General features: G+C 49.2%; 1 protein-coding gene across 11 annotated transcripts in view; it reads left to right on the forward strand.

The window, feature by feature from the left end:
• The window catches only part of PALM2AKAP2 (PALM2 and AKAP2 fusion), a 411,865-nt gene that overhangs the window by 362,281 nt on the left and 33,824 nt on the right, over positions 1 to 15,760 (forward strand). Inside the window, exon 1 of one of the 11 annotated variants that reach the window (XM_028507769.2) lies at positions 8,567 to 8,680. The exons of the other annotated variants lie outside the window; for them this stretch is intronic. The gene's annotated coding sequence lies outside the window, so the exon portion shown is untranslated. Of the gene's footprint in view, positions 1 to 8,566; positions 8,681 to 15,760 lie in introns of those variants that run through there. 11 annotated transcript variants of the gene reach the window in all.

A 15,760-nucleotide genomic window follows, 5' to 3' on the forward strand; every position in this document is an offset into this window, starting at 1 on the left:
GTGAGGTAGTGGTCGGCTTCTGTTGGCTTTAAGCAAAAGGAAGGAGTGTATGGTATTTCTTTTTTGGGGGGGCTAATTTCTTTTAAGTATTTTTTATTGATTATGCTATTACAGTTTTCACAGTTTTCCCCCTTTATCCCCCTCCCACATTCTCCATCCCCCTTAGTTCATGTCCATGGGTTGTACATATAAGTTCTTTGAGTCCTCTGTTTCCTATATCATTTTTTACCTCTCCCCGTCTATTTTATGCCTACCAATGATGCTTCTTCTTCCCTGTACCTTTCCACCCCTATTCCTCCCTTCCCCCTCCCCACTGAAAACCCTCCATGTGATGTCCATTTCTCTGATTCTGCTCCTGTTCTGGTCGTTTGCTTAGTTTTTGTTTTCATTGTTTTTATTTTAGGTTCATTTGTTGATAGTTGTGAGTTTGTTGTCATTTTACTGTTCAGGAAGTATATTTCTTTGCATGAAGCCAAATACCCTCCCACAACCTTTCCTGTGCCCCGTCTTACTCTGCTAGCTTATGCTTATTGTGCAGCCTGCTGGTGGATGGAGAAATTCCGTGTTTTCCTTCTCCTGCAGAGGTTCCTTCCTGGCATTGAGAACCACGGAGGCAGTAGACGGAAGCAGGTGACTGGCCCTCAGCTGCTCCCAGAGCTGGGCCGCCCTAACTTTTCCCAGAATGTGGTCCAGCTGGGCTGGCCCCGGACAGGACTGGGAGAGCACAGAGCAGCGGCAGGAAAGAGAAGATTCCATGTCATCCCCTGGTTCGGCTACAGGACGGGGTGGAGCAGAACCAGACCAGGGTCAGGTCCTTGGTGTTGAAGGCCAGTTTCTCTTAGTTTAAACCACAAAACGCACATCTTGTGACAGGCTCAGAACCTGTGCGATCCATGGCGTTTGTTTGCAGCATGAGGTGGGAGTCTGAAAATCGGAGCGGGCCGGCTCGTCCTGCTATTCACTGGTGCACGGCCTGATCATTCAGAGTTGCCGCTCAGGCCTGGCGGGGCGGGCTCTCTGAGTGACCATCGGGACTTTCCTGGAGTTCTCTCTCTCTGCCAGAGAGCGTCAGAAAGAATGGGATCGGGGCCTGTTTGCTGCCCAGTCTGGCTTCACATGTGGCTTTGTGCTTTTAAAGAAACTTAAGAAAAGGCCATTCGTGGGTTTGTAGAGTAAGCGGCAGTTCATGGTGACACTAATATCCATGATGATGATACCTGTTCTGTGAATGGTCACTGAAACCTCCTAGAGCCTTCCGGCAGTTCCCTTGCAATCCGTCAGCAGCTGATTCAATAGACTCAAACCCTTTTCCTGCTGGTAAGTGGTAGGTCTGTCCTCAGGGTGAGTTTTCTTAGTGTTCACCAGGAATTTCATTTAAAAAACATCTCTTGATTGCTGGTACTTTTTTCCTTCTCTGGAATTGTGAGTGCCTTCTTGGGGACCAGGAAGGCTCGTTGTTGAACATTTCCTGCCTTGGAGCAGGGAAGAGCTTGGCCATTCCAGTAAGAGGGCTGGCTCCCCGCTAAATCCTTTCGCTGACCTCACACCCTGGGGCTGAGCCCAAGGGCTGGGAACCGGGTGGCAGGAGGGCAGCGATCCTGAGGCTGAACTGGCATTGGGTCCAAGGTCTGGGGTTGCCTCGGTGCGGAGCTGTCCACCTGCCAAGCTCCGCCCCCGCGTTTGCTTTAAGCATTAACAAAAGGCATGGTGTGTTTTTTTTTGTTTTTTGTTTTTTGTTTTTTGTTTTGCTTACAGAAGACTAGATTTAGTAAACCCAAACGCTATTTTTAAAACTTTACTCAAATCTTTGAAAAAATGGATTCAAATGTACTGAGTCTTTGTGTGCATGTGCGCGAGTACTTGTGTGTGTCTTATAGGTGTACAGTGAGGTTACAGGATCACTCATCTGCACATTTAAGTTGAGTGGAGTAGAGAGAGTGACTATTGTGTAAGCGTAACAGAGTCAGCCTCGAATTTTTGTTCTCTGCTGGACCGATCTGGGGAAACTTTTCAGTGGGGGTTTCCTATGACACATCCTGCCTGTGACATAATCCATGAAATTCTGCGACATTTGTTTCCCAAAGAGGAATCTGGTTACTCATAGAATGTTTCACAGCTTTTCTGGGAATCTACAGCTCATGGAAGGAACGGGTCTGTATGTGACTGTGAGCCAATCACAGTCTTTGGTGAAAAAGGAAGATTATGTTATCATACCATTGTAGAGTGAAAAGCCTGCTCCTAAAAGTATGTTACAACAAGACGGCACACTTCCTCGGGAGGAGGCCATGATTTGGCCGGGATGCGTTAGCTCCTGGAGGCTGAGGGCCCCACTGCTTGTGTCGATGGAGTCTCTGAGGGACCGTGGGACCCAACACGCATCCGGCCCTGGCTTTTCACACATCCATATGCATCTAAAGCTCACATTTGTAACGCGTTACTTTTCAATTATTACTTTTCTGATTACCAAAGCAACAAGTTCAGGAATGCAAGCCTTTGTAAAATAAAAATGATAGGTTTTCCTTCAGATTTTCATCCTCCCTTCAACATGAGGTTTTCCCCATTCTCCAGGGTTAACCACAGTTAGAACACGGATGCGATTCTTCCAAACGACATGTACGCAAACGGTATCCTTGACGTTGAGATGCTGACTCCGTCTCCTCCAGGGATCTAACGTCTCACCATGGGTGCCGTATTTCCTTTTAGTTCTTACCCGTCTGTCTGTCGTACTATTTACACTTTGATTAGGTACATTTTCCTCACAAGTTAATATATGAACAGTGTAGGAAAGGACACAGTGAAAAGAAGTCTGCCGCCTCCGATGTCCAGTCCTCCTCATGCCAGACGAAACCATTGTTACCATTTCTCGTTTACCCTTTCAGGGCTAATCTCTGCATGTGAATATGTATATTCACATATACATTCATATTCATTTCTGTTAACAAAAGTAGCATAGTATACATGCTATACACCTTATATATACACGTGACTATGCATCACTTAACAGTAGACCTTTGAGATTGTGCTATATCAGCCCTCACAGAGCTGGGCACTGTACTGTTTTCTTAAAGGTTGCATAATATTCCATTTTATGAATAGTCCAGCCCTGGATTGACTTCGGTTATTTTAGTCTTTTATTATTGCAAGCAATGTGGCATTGGAGACGTGTGGGTATAGGTCGTTTTATACCTGTGCCACTGTATCTGAGTATAAATTCTTGGAACTAGAATTACTGGGTGAAAGACACCGCATATTCTAAAGTTGGGTCCGTATGCCAAATTGCCACGCAACTTCATGGAGTTTCCTGTTTCCTCTTACACTGGTAACTCATTTTATTGGTGGCCAGCTGGCCTCACAACTGAATTTTCCTTTTCTTTTAATATGAGCGGCATTGGGAATCTTTGTGTGTCCAAGAGTAATTTATAGATGTTTTGTGTGTCGACTGTCTATGTCTTTTGCCTGTTTTCGTGTTTGGGTTTTTGGTCTTGTTCTGAGTGATTTGTAAGAGTTCTTTATGTATCGTGAATATTAAGTCTTTGTGGTTTGAGTTGCAAATATTTTCATGTTTATTTTTATGCAAATATTTTCACGTTTATTTTTATCTTCGCTACTATTCATTGGGTCCTTTTAATGTAGCACAAACCCCATCCTGGGCACTTGTGCTTTCCATCAGCTCCCTAAGGCAGTCATAGTTTGAGACCTGTTCCGGAGAAGAGGAAGCCCAGGTCTGGTGCATACCAAAGCCCATTCTTAACCAGGATGCTGTGCCCCTACAGGCACGCTCTAGTAATACAACACCATTCTAGCTTGCGGTGCAGTTTTGACATGTATCCTTTCTAAAGGTTGCATAGCATTTCATCCATTAAGCAAATTGCCGTTTTCAGATGCTGATTCTTTTACTACACACCTTTGTTGCCTGCTAGTTTTCACTCCTCTAGACAAGACCACAGTGCATTTCCTCTAAAGCTTTGCCCTCCATGCTGCCCCATGATGGCACCCATGTTCCTGCAGAAGATAAGAATGTAGTGTCTGAGGTCGCAAGCAGAGGGACCCCTTGAGTCTAAGATCTTTGATGGGGGGGACTCACAGACTCAAGGCAGAAACGGGGTGCATGCCGGGCACTGCCCTGGGGCCTGCTAGACTTTTCAGCCCCATTCCTGGGTCACCATGAGCTTCATCTGGTTCTGGAATGTAGCAAACCAGGTTCTCCTCCCTGCCAAAGCCTATCTTTTGGGCAATATTGGAGGCCATCAGAGGGCATGCTGGGAGATGGGTGGGTGCAGTGGAAGAAGGGCAAGAGCTTGGCAGTTGAACTACTTTTTTCCCGATAGAATAATGTGTCTTACAAGAATTAATGAGACCATGGCACAGACACAGCTGGCTGGTCTGTACATCCGTGTATGTTTTTCCCAACTGCCGGCTCTGTGGGTGTCAGGGCCCTGGCCCCATGGGAAGGTGCTGAGTCTAGGTTTCCTATAAGCCTGTCCTGTTCCCTGCTCACCAGTCTGCCCTCAATATATTGGGGCTGGGTATGTCTTCATTTCCCACACTTCACCCCATGAGGGATTCCTCTGGGTAAACAAGCTCCTGTTTTAAATTGTGAATATTCCCATCAAATTCACATCTAAGTGCAAATTGCTTTAAAGGCCTGGCTCCCTGCTGAGATGTGGAGTCTTTTGGGGATGGGACTTGATGAGTCTTTTGGAGGGGAGTCTTTTGGGACCTAACCGAAAGGTGCTGGGCAGGGATTGGTCTGGGGAGGTCCCGGGGCCACAGGCGCATGTGTACATGCTCATGCTTGTGTGTGTGTGTGTGTGTGTGTGTGTGTGTGTGTGTGTCTTGAAGCAAGCCTTAGGGCAGTTTGAAAAGCCAAGGATCTCCACTTTCCTATACCCCAGGGGAGGAGGGAGCCCTCCCCATTGCCCCACGCCCCGCCCCCACTTTCCCACTTTCTAATTCCTGGTCTTACTGGGTTTTGTTTGTTTGTTGGTTGGTTTTGTTTGGAAGCCAGTGAGTCCACATTGCCTGCTTCTATCTCCTTCCTCCTGATCTCAGCAGATCCCTTTGGGAACATCCCATCACACTAGGGCACAAAAATGGGATGGTTCCATTTAGCAGAATAAACTCCTTGAACTGAAGAGATAAAGTTCTGACGAGGGGAGGGAGTTCCTTCCCGGAACCCTTGTAATCTCTTGGCAGGACTAGCCAGCGGATTTCAGAGGCAGCTGTGGCTGCTGCCTTGGCTTGCTTTCTCGGGGCTCTGCCCACCCTGCCACCATCACCAGACACAGAATGACCCAGTGCCTCACCTGTGCGTGAGGCTCATGGTAACATCACAGAATTATGGGTTAGGAGCAGAAAGGGAGTGAATTGGGGGGACGGGGAGGGGGAGTTTCACTTGGTCTGGTCCTTTCCATTTACAGAGCAGAAAACTGAGGCCCGGAAGGGAAAGAAACACAGCCTTCTTAAAGTCACGAAGTATCAGGCACATGGTTTCAAAGACAGCCTGTCACTGCCTTGCCTTTGCTCCTTAAGGTTTCCTTTTCAATTCTTGGATCAGCACAGCCCCCTTCCTGGGTCTGCTCCCTCCCAAAGTGCCCATGGTGGTGCCCAGGGGCAGAGCCCTGCCCCGTGGGTGGGATTCGTGGATCCAGACCTCTGTTCCTGACCCTGGGCAGGGCTTGGCACCGCGGGCTGGGGCCCACCCCTGTGTGGAATGGGTTGAGACCCTTCCAGCTTGCTGTTGGTGTGAGGAGTGGATAGAGAAGGTAGGAAAGGGGTTGTAACACCGACCTGGCACCCGGGAGTGTGCCATAGCTGCCTGCTGAATGTTGGTCACGGAAGCGCTGATGGCCTCCTGACTCCAGCTGCTGAGCCTCACAGGTTGCACGTGGCTTCTCAGTCACCGAAGAGGACTGGGTTTCCAGATGGCTTCAGGACCCCCAGTGCAAGGCACCCTCCCAGACTAAACAGAAGATCAGGTTACAGCACCAGGGGCCTTGAGCAGGCATTACAAATTGGTTTTCATGAACTCAGAAACATCAGCCCAAGCCCAGAGTCGGTGCTGGGAGGGGAGGGAAGTGGAAGGGTGAGCAGGAGCCAGGTGAGTGCTGCCGGCCTCTGCTCCGCTCCTTCCCGTGGGAGTGCGTCAGAGTGCCCGCACACGCTGGCAGCTGGGCTTGTGCTTTCGCAGCCTAAAGCCACCTTGCCCATTGGATTTCTCCCTCTGCCTCCGAGTATCATCAGCCAGTTTCCTAAAGCATCTCCCTGGGGCTTTGTAACAGAATATTTTTCTAAACTTCACCCTGCTTTTTGTAGCTGGAGGGAGGTGTGTGTGTGCGTGTGTGCATGTGTTTCCGTGTATGTTTGCGCACCGATATGCATGCATGAATGTATGTGTGCACATGCGTATTTGTGTATGTCCATATTAGTGTGTGCGTCACTTTGCTGCAAGTCCTGCAGTAACAAAGGACCATGCACAGAGTGGCTTAACCACCAGACATTGACTGCCTCCCAGTTTGGGGATTGGAAGTGCCAGAGCCAGATGTCATTAGAGCTGGTTCCCTCCGATGGCTGTAGGGAAGGCATGGCCTGCTCTGGGGCTTATATATGGCTGTCTTCTCTCACCGTCCCTTCACACTGTCTTCCTTCTAGGTATGTCTCTGTGTCTAACTCTTTTTTTGTAAGGACACTCGCCATATTGGCCAAGGGCCAACCCTAATGACCACTCGATTACTTGAGACCCTACCTCCAAATAAAATCACATTTTGAAGAACCAGGGGTCAGGACTGAAACACATGGAGTTGGGGTGGGGGTAGGGAGAGACGCGACCCTTCTGTGACAGTGTACATACATGTATGTGTGTGTGGTGAACCGTGGACCCTCAGACTGCGGTCAGAAGCATGCCTACTGCTTAGATAATAGTACTTTCAGAGTACATATAATTTTCTCTCTTGTGAGCAGGGCACATTTCTAACTTTTTTTTTTTAACCAGCCTCCTCATGGGTACTGAGGGGCAGGTGTGATTCTGTGGCAGGCCCTGGCTGTCACGCATGCCTCTGGGCGTGGGGGCACGTCTTCACGGGAGACCCCGCCCTGGCTCATCTTTCTCAAGCAGGGCAGTGCCGCCCTTGGTGTTTGACTTTTGTTTTTCCACCTCATTTTACTTGAGACCGTGAAGTAGCATCTTGAAATGCCTTTGGCTGTACAACCGAACATTCCAGTTATTCCAAAGGGCGCAATGAATTCAGGGTTTCCACAGCCCTCCTTGGTGGTTTGCTGTCACCACGTCAGTCACTGAGAAACTCCCGGATTGCTCTTAATAAGGTTCAGCATGTTAAAAATGTCACTGAGGCGTGGTAAACAGTTGGAATGGAGAGCATACTTTGAGCTTCCTTTCCCAAAAAGCCTCCCTAGGCTCCATCCACTCCGATTCTTCCTTCCTTGAACTGAGGAACAGTTCTGGGAACCCTTTCAAGAGGGTCCCGGGTGGTCTGCATTGTGGAGGGCCAAGCTGGCAGGCCACCGGGGGCCCCACCACCATCTTTGGGCTGCTCACCTGACTCACTGAGACAGACTGCGCCCAAACTGACCCCAAAGAGCTGGCCCCGCAGGACCGCATTTGACCTTTGTCCTCCTCTTCCTAGTCAGTTGACTATAAAGCTCAATTCTCTTTGTCTTCTCCACAATGTCACTGAAGAAAATGAGTTCTCCATGGCCCCCAGCATGTGCCTAGAACTCTGATTGACTTTCTGGTTGGCCAGACCCCGAGTTGTGCCCCAGATTCCCTAGGTCAGACTCTGGTGAAAGAGAGAGAGATGTTTGGGACGCTCATGTCTACCCCCGGCAAGAGTGGATGCACTCTTCCTGGCAGAAGATCCTGGCTCGCTGCGGGAGAGCGGAGCCTCTGCCCTCAGGCATGCCCTGACATGAGCGCGCTCATCCCTGACTTCAAATTCTTGGCCCATTCAGCACGGGACATCATGTAACCGTTTAAAATATGTCTTACAACGGCCGTTAAAGGACATGAAAAGTGCTTGTGAGGTAATACGGAGTTAAAAAAAAAGTTGGCAACAAAATCGCATATACTGTCTGGTCTCAACCGTATTAGATACACATTTTTTTTTTTACAAAGGAGACTACATGGAATGCAATAAAATATTAACTTTTCCTCTGAGTGGAGGGAGGATGAATATCTTATTTTCTACCATGAGCCTTTCTTACTTTTTACAGACACATGTAAAAATTCCTAAAACATTCATTTAACTCATTCCTCAGGCTCTTTCAGATTTTTTGCTACCTCAGCCACACCGGGATATTAACCCCCGGCTTAGCCAAGGTTCGTCTCTGCCTTTCCAAGAAGACAGCCGTGGCTGGTTCCTATCAGCACCCGCCCTCCCTGCTCGGCTCCGAACACCCAACACCATGGGAGCCTCCGGCTGGACAGCGCTGCCCTCCTGGCTCCGGCCAGCGAGGGAGGGAGGGGCAGGCCTCTTGGAAGGGGGTTAAAGTCCTTCTTTGTGTGAATGGCCTTTTAGGGAGCAGAGGGAGGGCCAGCTGTGACATCACAGTCATCAGTCAGGAGGCTCAGAAGGAATGTGTCCCGCTTGAGCCAGGGCGCAGGAATCTGTCTGGAAAAGGAGGCCCTTCTGACTGGACGTGAGAGGCGCACGCTCTGGGCAGGGTAAGCGGAGTCTGCTGACCTGTCTCACTGTCCTTTTCTCTCTAATCGGGAAGGAGAGGGTTTCCTTTGGAGGCCGGAGGCTTCACGGAGTGCTGTGCTGTGGAGTTTTTTTCCTGCTAGAGAAAGAGTGGGCAGCTGAGATCCCACTGGCCATCAGCATCTTTTTTTTTTTTTTTTTGGTAAATCTTGTAAAACTCCAGCTTTCATGATAAAGGGCACAAAGGAAGCCCCACACAGCACGTGTGGTGCGTGCACAGATGCACGAGTCAGCTGGGGCAGATAACGCTTTGAAGATGGTGTGTGAGTGTTATCTGTGAGACAGAGTGTGCGTGCGAGTCCCTTTCTAGAATGGAACCGAGTGACCCAGCGATCCTGGTAACTGGTTTTCTAGTCGTTGCCTTGTGCTTATTTAGGCTACAGCTAGTCTTCTGTGTCTGTGTCGCGGAACTCTCCATTCACAGTGACTTAGGGCTTTTCAGGGAATGTACATGTGTGCCCGCCTGCTGTAGGGTCCCGGGGAACCTCATCAGCTCCATTTGCTTGTACAGGGTCACTGTGGACAAGGGGTTAATTTCAAAGTCATCTGCCACCCTTTTCTCCTTTCTCCTGGTTCTCTGCCTCAACATAGTGAATTTTAGCCTGGTTCACAGTTGAGGGGTTGTTTTGTTTTGTTTTGTTTTGTTTTGTTTTCAGTGTTTGCCCTCTACCATTACTGGTGGGCCAGGCATGAACCCAAGATCCTGAACTATTTTAAAACCAAGAGGGACACAGCTAAGTTATAGAGAACAAAAGCTGTGCTTGCTTTTGCTTCCAGCACAATCAGTTACCCTAGAAATTTCAGGCTGCAGGAGCCAGCATTTCCTCCGTGGCCTTGATCTCGGTTTATTCTGGAGGTGGGGACTGCCCTGCGAAATCATCTCACAGGGAAAAAAGCGTTCAGTGAGAAAAGTACCTGAGGACCCCTTGCTATAGAGCACAGAGTGTATCGCGTTGAGGAGTAAGCAAAGCCTGACTTTCTTGGAGCTGAAATGAAGCCTGTCTCTCCTTATTCAGGGGAAACCCTGGAACCTCGCAGCGGTTCCCCATCACTCCTGTGGGGAGTGGGCTGCCAAGTAGCCAGAAGAAACACGCCTTTCACCAGTTGCGCCGCCGGAAAGGCCACAGCTTCCTTCCCTTCCTCCCCTCCCCACCTCTCACCCCGTCGCACACACCGTTTTCAGTTCCTTTCACAGAAAGCCCAGGCTGTAAATGTGCTAATCAAACCGCACCTTAACATTTTCCAGATGTTGCAGCCTGCCATTTGAGCCGGTGACTTTTCAGCAGGGTTAGGGGGATGCTATTAATAAGGCAGGCTGCGGGGCTGGGGAGTCTCTGTGATGGTACAGATGGACCATTTTCCCTTTACCCGTGTGAGCCAAGGCATAGGCGAGCCTTGTTCCCATCAAAGGGGTTCCCAGAAGTCTTTGCATCCTGTATCCAAGCCTGTACCTGAGGCACACACCAGAGAGAAAAGCAGGGCGTGTCTGCTGCGTGGACCAGTACCATAGAAGCACTGGGAAAGAAAGGCTGGGTCTGTAGGGGCAGGAACTGCCCTAGTCACTCTTAGCTATAATGGCTTCAAGACAGGAGGTGGGTGGGAGGGAAACAGAGAGGCGGTATTAGTATGAATGCTCTCAAGGGGGGCAGATGCCGGATGGGGGGTTACAGTGTTAACTTGAGCCTGTCTGGTCTAAATTTAGCCTGCGCCTACTTGGTGTTTGGAGCCTTAAGTCTGCCTTCTATCAGCCAGGGCAGGGGTCCTTGTGCTCCTTGGGGAGTGGCTAGGCTCCGGCTTCCCACGATGTACACAGGCCCCGGGTCCTACAGCTGGAAGAAGCTCAGCTGGGGGTGGAAGCGGAAAGGCTGCCTTGGACTGGAATGTGGCCCAGGTTATCACCTCTACCCTCCACTTCCTGCCTGAAGGCTTCTCGGGGAGCAAGTCGAGTCCTTCTCAGACATTCCTACTGTCTGTGTCTCTGTGGAGGGGGCGGTGGAAGGGGCCCACTCAGAATCCCTGGTCCTCTCCAGCCTGCCATCTTCCGCGGGGGCGAAGGCTGGGGCAGAGTAACTGCCGGCCAGCTGCTGGGAACCACTGGTGCTCCCAGCTTCCTTCACAAAGTCTTCTCAACCTGCACAATCCGCACCAATCAACAGGGTCAGAATTCTCTTCTCTGCCTCGTGCTATTTGCTATCTTTATATGTATTGGTACTTTCTTCCTCCAGGGCCTAAGTTCCTAGCTGCAGAGAGGGGATCCCCTCAGAGCCGCAGGGAACTCCCCCATGCCCCGCTCACCTCATGACCCCAGGCATAGGGCTTGTCACTCTGCACGTTCTCAGTGCTTCCTTATCCTTGCACTGTGACCTCTTTAGCCTCTTGATCCCCTCCCACATTCCTCGGGTTCCCTAGGTTTAATGAGTCCGTCTCTCCTAGACTTCCGCCAGCTCTGCTCTGGTTCCCCACAGGCTGATGAAGGCCAGCAGACCACAGTGGGCATCTTGCAGGTGTCTGAGGATCATCCATCAGCCAGGTTGTAGCCCCTGCCTTCATGATGGAGACTTCAGCCAGAAAGTTCCGAGTCCTTTTAAGACCCATTCTAAAGCCAGCCACGCTCGGCCTGTGAAACCAGTTCTTCGCCTGAAGCCGCTGTGCTCTGTGTACTAAAAACCCAACTTTAGAAAAGAGAGGCAGGGGAGAGGGACAACAGAGACATTTATTTGTCTGGGCTCACCGCTGTGAGAAAGTTTTCTCTCATAGCCGTGCCTCTGTTCCTGGGCCAAGAGTGAGTTTGTATTTTTGGTGGAACTTAAAAATAACTGGATTAAAGGATCAGGTCACCTATTACCTGGGGGAAAGTGCTTCTAATTTAAATATCGTGGCTTTAGGAGGAAGTAATCTGGGTTAGTCAGAGCGGAGAAACCTGGTTGTGCCGCAGGCGCCTGATGTTTGAGTAATTTGGGTCACGCTGCATTTAGGCCCTGAGCCTAGGAGGTCGGCGCTGGTAACAGATATCGTCGAGGTGACGGCCTGCGTGTGACGGGGAGGTTGGGGAGCTGAGAACACAGTGGGCAGAAGCTTCAGATTCATGCTTGTCCATATGGTGAAGGACACCTTTCTGGTGTCCCCCAGGCCCCTCCAGACCTGCTAAGGAAAATGCTTTCTTCTATCTGTCCTGATTCACCCCTCTGCCGGCCCAGGTACCCTGGGAGGAAAGAGCATACTGCCATCCATCACCCCAGTTGGCCACGCATCAGGGCCCTGATGTATATATATTCTGTGCCAACTAAGTAGGCTTCTAGACTCTCACCTGTGCCGTGGACTCTATGGTGCTGGGAAGGAATCCCAACCTTTTCCCACAGTGTCCATTGTGATGACTGGGATGTGGGGTTTTAATATTTTGCCCCTAGGATGTCATTAGAGGAAGCCAACAGGACCTGCCTCAGAGGCCAGTCCAGAGGGTAGAGTCCCCAGGCCGAGCAGGAAGTCAGCACCCCATTCCTAGCTGGGGGGTCCTACAGGTGGATCCTGCAGATGGAGCAGAAGGTAGAGGGCTGATACCACATCTTCAGGGAGCCTGTCTCTGGCCTCTCTGAATACAGAGAGAAAGGGATCCTGGACTTTGAAGCCAAATCATGAGCCTCACGTGACTTCTAGAGATTCGGGTATATAGACTACCAACCAGAAAGCCAAGTAAATTCTCTTTAAATCCACCCACCCTTCTGAGCACTTCCCTGGTCGTTTCGGAAGCCTCCTGTTGTTGAGAACAGCTTTGGGAGCACTGGGATAGGGAGACAGGCCTTCAGATCCCCGCTGTGCCACTGACTAGCCAGGTGATCTTGGGAAAAGTCCCTCGATTTCTCTAAACGTCTTATTCTGATGTTTTAAACCCAAAGTAAAAACTGCCTTTCTCGCATAACAAAGAGTCTCATTATGAACATTGGTCAAGATCATGTATATGCATGTTTTGTGACTGTAATAAGCTCTTAGACAAGTGCTGACCATGAAATGGGGTGTGACCCTTGTAGTGCGCCCACAGGACAGGCTCCTCGGGCTCATTCGCTCGATCACTCGGCTGGTAGAGTGTCGGGATGCACCAGGCTCCGTGCACACCAGCGTGTGGCTCCCGCCTGTTTCCCATGTGACCAGAGCCCCGGGGTGAGGTGTTCTTGACCGTCCATTCTCCTGCGTCTTCAGAACTGGACTTTTGAGGACATTGTGTGCGATTATTCTGTTTGCTGCGGCAGTAAGTGCAGCTTTCTGATTGTGCGTGTCTCCCTCTAAAAACGCCATTTAAGGATCAGGAATGCTGAGGAGAGGGAGGGGGGGTGGGGAGACTGGAGATACCTTAGGGCCTGGGCCTTGGTCCTTTAATCCCACAGTTGATTTTTTTTTTTCTTCTCAAAAGCAGAAAACTTCACCATCAGCTCCTGCCTCTTCCTCCTGGAAAGAATGTAATGTTAATCATTGACGCTTTGGTGTAAAATTGCTTAATAATAATGAATATTTGCATTTACATTTTACATAGTACTTTTAAATACATTGTCTAATTCAAATCTCAAACCAGATTTGAGAGATTATTATGAGCCCTGCTTACAAAGGAGTTACATTTTTTTTTAAAGATTGATGTATTTTTAGACAGAGAGGAAGTGAGGGGAAAAGAGGGAGAGAAACAGCAAAGCAATTGGTTGTCTCTTGCATGCCCCAAACTGGGGACCTGGCCCACAAATCAGGCATGTGCTTGGACTGGGAATCAAACCTGCAACCTGTTGGTTTGCAGGCCAGCGTGCAGTCCATTTGAGCCACACCAGCCAGAGCAGAAGTTACATTATCAGAAAAGCTCCATGGTTGTCTTGCACAGAGTCTGGCTGAACTTTTACAGGAGACCTGGAAATTTACATTGTATATTAATCCTAACTCATTTGCTCTATGTAATTATTAAACAAACACTTTTTGGTTACAGTATGGCAGCTTTAGGTACAATCTGGCTATCAGGTTACATATAGTAAAAGCAAGTCTTAGACCAAACTCTGGTGTTCCACTCATTTATTAAACACACATTTGTAAAAGCAGGTACAAAACCATTGTCTGTAACCTCAAAGAGGTCTCGGCTCTGGTAGATCCTAGATACTCTGTCCCCACCTTGCGTGAAGACAGGCGTGGCAGTTTTACAAAGGCAGGATTCTGCTACTATACAGTGGGCGTTGAAACAACCACCACTCTCCGAGCCGAAGGCTGGGCGCAGGGCTGTGGCGTTCCCCGCCTTCGGGCCCCACCCCTACCGGTGCGCCCGTCACAGTGCTCACTCCGTTTGTGTGCCAGGCATGGAAGGCGGAAGGATACTCTGCTCCACAAACCCAAACGAACTCCATCAGTTTCACCCGTTCCTCACACTCCATTCTGCTAATTGACAAGCCATTAATTTCACTGATGAAAATTCATTTCTCACTTTAATTATGCCAGTTAACAAAGCCCTAGGGGTCCTGCGGGAGTTAAGAGAGCTCAACTACTAGGAAGCCGCCTCCTATAGAGGGAGGAATTTCTGGTTAGGTCCTGGTTGGGCCTGTATTCCTGATGAGCACGGCTGTCTACCGCTGGATTATAATTTAAACTAATTCCAGACATACCCAGCTGCGTTACATGGTCTCTGCCCAAGTATTTTTAAGTAAATGGTGGAGGAGACAGACATCCTGACCAGCGGACAGCTATTCTGGGAAAACAGGTATTATGGGCCGTGCTGCTGGGGCTCCCCCTCAAGTGGTAGCAGGGCAAGCCATCATTTCCCGTGGCCCCTTTAGCACCCTAGGTGTCCTCTGACCTTGGAAAGTCCAGTTTGGTGGTTCTTTCCTATCTTGTTTTTTGCATCAGGGCATAATTTATTTCAGAAAGGATTTTCCAGCCCATTTACTGAGTATGTCATTTTATCTGAATCTGGAATCAAGTTCACATTACCTGAAGCATGGAGAAAGTGCTGGCCTTTCTGATCTTCAAAGGGAGCAATAAGCATTTGTTGGTCTAAACCAGACATCATTGGATAATGTCAAATCCGGACTCCTGTCAAATTCGGACTGCGGGATTTCCAGCCGATTTCCATGTACCTGGTGTAGTTGCAGGGGGGTTGGGGGGGTATGATCACACCAGGCTGCCTTGCATGAAGGTAAATTCTTCCTGCTGAGATTAGAATTTAGGAATTTGCTTTCTTGTTAAGCTCAGGACCTCGGATTCCTGGTCGTGAATCAGTGATGCAGAGTTGTTTATTTCTTTGAGTATTTCTGCCCTGATGGGGGTTTACAGCTTAGAGCTGCTGCTCCCTGAAGCAGATAGGACTGTCAGGAAGGATTTTCTGAATTTATGGAAAGGAGAGGAGGGGGCGGACACACGTAACAGAAGAGAGAGACTCTTCCCTGTTTACATCTTCCAGTGTCTGACTATATATTTTTAAATGTGTTGGGAAAGAACCGTCTCACGTGACACTGGGACCGCAAACTTTGGCTTTTAAACAATAATCAGCATTTTTTAAAATCTCAGTTGAACACATCCCAGAAACATAACTAAGAGACTCACAATTTCTGGCAGAAAGCCAAAGCTAGTTTTTTCACACCACAGAGGTGTACCATCACGTGTTATCATCAGCCTTGAAATTTTGAATTGGAACGGTTGTTGCTACTTCTGAAAGTCTGCCTTGGGAAGAATTGGTGGGATTTTTAGGTTCTAAAAAAGAAACCTGTCACGGCACCTGCTCATTCACGGTCCAACACTGACCTGTGAGGTGGCCAGGACAAAGAGACAGGCTGTCGTGAGGAGCCACAAAACGTCCTTGGGAAACACCGAGGAGCAAGGCTCAGCCACCCCTCTGTACGGGAGATAAGTATAGGCAAGGGTTTGACTTCGCCCAGCTAGACTAAGCAAACTCCAAAATAGACTCACGGCTTCCCAAGAAGTGTGGGAAATTCAGTGTTTGTTTAAAAATGGTGTTGTCTCCTGGAGCTTATTGTGGCTGCGAGTTGTATCCCAGCCCTACCGAATAAGCCCTCCAACGTGTTCCC

This window comes from Phyllostomus discolor, chromosome 3 (assembly GCF_004126475.2).
Source record: "Phyllostomus discolor isolate MPI-MPIP mPhyDis1 chromosome 3, mPhyDis1.pri.v3, whole genome shotgun sequence".
NCBI lineage: Eukaryota > Metazoa > Chordata > Mammalia > Chiroptera > Phyllostomidae > Phyllostomus > Phyllostomus discolor.